The sequence below is a fragment of the Capsicum annuum genome, unplaced genomic scaffold (genome assembly GCF_002878395.1).
Source record: "Capsicum annuum cultivar UCD-10X-F1 unplaced genomic scaffold, UCD10Xv1.1 ctg71637, whole genome shotgun sequence".
Classification (NCBI taxonomy): Eukaryota; Viridiplantae; Streptophyta; class Magnoliopsida; order Solanales; family Solanaceae; genus Capsicum; species Capsicum annuum.
Window position 1 is genome coordinate 1 of NW_025881474.1, and position 5,644 is coordinate 5,644.

Here is a 5,644-nt window from a genome sequence, read left to right on the forward strand (position 1 = left end):
AATTTAAATTGCAACTTATCTAGAATTAACAATAAAGGAAACATGATCATAGGTAACTATCAGTCAATAAGGATATTCATGGATTCATTTGAGTTGGTTCATGAGAAAACAATAACAGTACTGTCACCATTAAATTTATTAATTATAAGGAATACAAAAGAAAATATAATCCACACGACACATGTATAAATAAGAATATAACATTCACTCACTGATACAAGTTCATACAAAGTTAGGTTAATTCTCATGTTAACCAGAAGCAGGAGCAGTTCCGGCAAAAATAATACAAATAAAGCATTTGATTTTCTTTCCAAAATGAATATTAATTATAAATCCAACAACAAATAAATCAAGAAAGGAGATGCATACTCTAGATTAATTAAGGGAACAAAAATTGAGTTGGTGGTGGTGGACGAAGTGAAATTTTTGGTGGTGGTGGAGGAGGAGGAGAAACTGAAACATTCGACGGCAGTGGTGGAGGAGGAGGAAATGAAACCCTTGGTGGCGGAGGAGGAAGAGAAACTGAAACCTTCGACGTTAGTGGTGGTGGAGGAGGAGAAAGTGAAACCTTCGGTGGCGGAGGAGGTGGAGAAACTGAAACCTTTGATGGTAGTGGTGGTGGAGGAGGAGAAGATGAAACATTTGGTGGCGGCGTAGGAGGGGAAACTGAAACCTTGGACGTTAGAGGTGGTTGAGAAACTGAAACCTTTGGTGGTGGAGGAGGAGGACTTTTTAAGATCTTGGGAGGAGGAAGAATGGAAACTTTGGGTGGTGGTAGAGTTGGAGGATTAAAGTTTTTCTTATTTCTCCTGCTTTCCCCACAAGAACTTGAGTGTTACCTAACTTGGGTCTTTATGTCAAAGAGATTTTTTATTCAAATTATTTTGTCAAACACCTATAAGTTTTAAATCCTTTGTCAAATACCCACGTAATTCCACCTCACTACCAACTTTTCCAACTTAACAATTTCAGCCCCAACCTTTATAATAATTCACTTTAACCCAATACTTCCAACTTAATAAATTCATCCACAAGTTTCTAATAATACACTTCAACCCACTCTATCATCCACCCCTATATATATAAAAATAATATCTAGGTTTTCAAAAATATTAAAAAAAAATAATTTCAAAAGCTAAAAATAGAAAGTGATTATTTTTCCCACCAAAAAGCTCCGATTCCGGCCACTTTTCCGGCGTTTTTTTCCAGCGATCAGCTGTAAATTAGTCCACAAACATCATAAGCTTGTCCATTGCATCCATTGTTACCCCATTTGTTTCCTATCTTCTCAAACACATTTTCCACCATTGTTAAAAAGCTTTAAATCACTCACATTACACAAAACCACTTTAGAAAGTGCATTACAGCAGCTCAGGCGACTCCAAGTTCATTTCTTTATTCCATAAACCCAACAACCATTGATTACAAGCAATATTTGCAATTTCAAGTATTTGTATGGAAATCTGCGTAGTCATCGACCCGTCCTCGCCAGTCATCAACCGTGCATACAACACGACATAGACCATAAGCATAATCTACCATCGACCGAAGCTTAATTCTAGGATGTCTATTGCAAAATTTATTTTGGTTTCTGGTGATTTCATGGGAGAATGGGTGGAGACTTCGAAATGTTGGAAATGGAGATAATTTACCAAGGTGATAATTCCCATTCTTATTCGCTGCAATAGTTCGTACGAAGAATTTGTTGCAAGCGTAATGCAGAGCGGGGATCTAGATTACGCGCCAAGCGACCTGGTGATTAGTTATGTAATGCATTCGAGGGAAAAGGTGAATCCTACTATCATAAATAGCGATGTACGTGTGCTGAGGTACATAATGGATGCTGATGCAGATGGCTTTAGGACAATTTTGAGGATAAATGTGGCTGAGAGGTCCTTTGAAGGACCACTGAATTCATCAGCACCCCCACCGCGGCGTCCGGCAGTCGATGATGATTTGATTGACGACGATTTGAATAATTATGAGAACAATGTTGATGATACAATTAATATGGAAGATTATTCTATGCATATGGAAGACTTTTCATCAGACTCGCAAGATAATGAAGAAGACAATGAAACGGAATCACAAGTAGGACACTCCTTCACCGACGGAACCAATTTTTTTTATGGTCAAATATTTGCTGATAAAAAAGAGCTGAAAATGCAACTAGACGCAGGAGTGGTGAGGTAGTCTTTTGATTATTATATGGAGAAGAGCTGTACGGAATTGATGAAGGCGCAATGCTTATCTCGTGGTTGTGCCTGGCTGTTGCAGGCAAAAAAGTATAACACCTCGAATAGATTTCGCATATACAAGTATGTCGGGATGCACACGTGCGGCATTGAAAATGCCACCCGCAGGCACAAAAAAGTCTCATCCGAATTGATTGCTTCAGTATGCATAAATTATTTTCAGGATGGTAAGGGTCCAAGCATAAGAGAAATTCAAAGAAATGTATTTAAGGAGTTGCATTGCAACGCAAGCTATTGGGTGTGTTGAAAAGGAAGTGTAATTGCGAAGAACATCATTTGCGGGACACCGGAGCACGGATATGCTTGCTTACCGGCTTTTCTCACATGGTGGAGTTATTGAATCATGGGTCTTCTTACTCTATCATGGTAAACTGGATGGATGGATCGTTCGTTCAATACTTCTTAGCATTCGGAGCTTGCATACGAGGATATGCCCACATGAGAAAGGTAATTGTCATCGATGGCACACATTTGTATGGAAAGTACGGGGCGTTCTGCTGATCACCGTTGCACATGACACCAAAAATCTTATATTTTCGATTGCCTTTTGTGTAGTCAATAAAGAGAACGGTGCTTCTTGGACCTTCTTCTTCCAGAAGCTGAAGTCCATCATAGAAGATGAATCATATCTATGCGTCATATCCGACAGACACATTAGTATCGCCAATGCCTTCTCCCGTGTATACAATCGTGCACATCACGGACTTTGCATGAGGCACCTCGCTGAAAATCTTTGCGTAAATCAACACTGCGAAGAATATCTTTATCTATTCTACGCTGCGGCAAAGGCTTATTCCTTTGATGAGTTTAGCGATAATTTTGTAAAATTGAAGAGTAAATGCCCCGAGGTAGATCATGTCCTTGAAATTGTGCTTGGTTTTGAAAAATGGAGTAGAACACACTTTTTGGGAAATAGGTACGATGTGATGACCACAAACATCGCCGAGTCACTCAACTCGATTTTGATGGATGAACGGGAGTACTCCGTGTCGTACATATTCAATTCAATTGCTAAAAAATTTGGTGAAAAGTTTAGGGAGCGGCATGCATTTGTCGGTGGTAAAGAGAACATATTTGTGCCTTCTGCGGAAAGGATCCTAAGGGATAATAAGAGTTCGAGCGATTCCTTGTATGTGGATAATCCAAACGGGGTTCTTGACGAGTATACGGTGTTCAGCAACGACGTTACTGCCAAGGTCAATCTCTTGGAGAGGAATTATTCCTGTCGGAAATTTGACTTGGTGAAAATGCCATGCGAATATACGATGGAAGCTTTGCGAGCAAAGTACGACGATGGCGAAGATTATGGTAACTCCATCTACGACTACTCTTTGCCAATTTATAAAACTAAAAGTTACCTCCTCGCATACTTGGAAGCAATTAACGTGGTCCCTCCAGAGGCTAAATGGACTATGCCACAGGAATTCGTAGACACCAAAATTTCTCCACCCCCGTACGATCCCAAACTCAAAAGGAAGAAAGTCAAACGCACTAAGGGCATTGGTGAGACATTCAAGTCCAAAAGGAGGAATAGGTGTTCAATATGCAAGAAATCCGAACACAAAAGAACCACGTATAGAATGGGCATCAAATCATAAATAGGCTTTTTTTTAGCTTCAGTTGTAAAGCTACTGTTTTGGGGGATGAATGTGCATTTCTGTAGATTTTAACGTTCAGTTATTATCGACCTAAAGCTTTGTCTACGATAGACTATTTGTAGTCTACGGTATATATAATATATGGTCTATAAAATATTATGTATTAATTATATTATTATTGATCTAACACGTTATGTTGGTCATTTTCCCAGCTTATCTCTCCAATCAATGCAATGAATCACTATTTCCCTTGTTTCCCGTTCTCATTTATTAAAAAGTTGCACAAAACGTCTCTTCACGAGAAAAAATAGTTGGTATACGCATACGAAACATTTTCTCTTTTTAGACACGTCGACCTACCATTGGGTGGATATATGATTGGACGCAATCTACAGGTCTATAAGTACAGGCCCTCTTTCTACACAACTCTTTAGTTTTTCCTAAACCAAAAATATCAGAAACCGTCTCTTCTTCTTCTTCTTCACCCAAATCAAAAAAATGCCTCCAAGAAAGATACCCCTGCGCCCCATCAGACGTGTTCCTCCGAGGCACTACGACCTCCTCCTCCTAATGAATGATTTGGACCGACTTTTCTACGGGCTGGGTCAAGACCGCACTACCTGGAGCGGAAGCTCCGTCAAATTTCTCGTTTCTTGAGGGCAATTCTGGAAAGGCTCGGAATGGAAGGCCCTGACTACATCCCCCCCCCCCCCCCTCCCCATAATTTAGTTTAAATATTTTATTTTAGTACATGTTTTAAAGTTTTTTTTATTTGTTCATTGCTTAAAAAGCTTTCTTTGTAGGATTTTGTAAGAAGAAAGCTTCTTCCATTTTCCCCTTTTTGATGTAAATTTTATTATGTAATGCAATGAACAATTTTAATACAACTATGATTCAGTTTCTTTTAACATTGTGTGTTTGCCATCTTTGTTCTAATCCCTTATTTGAAAACTCGAATCAAATATGTCTGCCTTTTCAAGTTACAATATTGTGGCTTGTCTAATTTCCTGAAGCGTAAAATCTAATATTTAGATTTTATACAAAGTATTTCGTCGAATGTACATATTAGTCGATCGTAGACTACATGAATCGATAGATCATCGGGTAAATTAAAATAAATAATAGATAATCACATGTTTTGGGAATTATGAAAGATAATTATTAAATTAAGAAAAAATTAAATAAATAATAGTAACATGTATTTTGGGCTGGTGGAAGAAAATAATTAAATATAATATGATTTAAATGGATAATCACATGTTTTGTGGCTGGTGGAAGAAAATAATTTAATTAAAAAGGATTTAAATAGATGATGTTGGACTGATGGTGACACTTAATAGACCATCATATATCATGGACTATGTACTCCATCGATCAGTCTGGTATATCGTAGACATTCACGTTTATTATCGCATCGACTGATATCATTATTATGCGTATATTATGGTGATCTATGTACACAGTTATAGACCATCACTTGGATGTAGTTAAAAAATGATTAAATAAATTATAAATAAATGTGGTGTGGATTTCTACACATGTTAAAGAGTGTAAACAAGTCACATAATCATATTAGAGCATAGACAAATTAGGGAGGGTGAATTAAGAAGTGTGTGGATGGATAGTGGTTGAATGCTCAATATCGTAAGTGTAATGTTTCTCAAAGCACAAGTATGTATTGAGGATGATAAATGTTTTACCACTATCAATTGCACACACTCTTTTGATTTAGGGGTAGTGATGAAAGAAATATGTGGAATGTGTAGGCATCAAATACAATACATATCCTAT

General features: G+C 37.7%; 1 pseudogene; it reads right to left on the reverse strand.

Annotated features, from left to right (window-relative positions):
- Positions 1-182: 182 nt before the first annotated feature.
- The window catches only part of LOC124894215, an 11,502-nt pseudogene continuing 6,040 nt past the window's right edge, over positions 183-5,644 (reverse strand).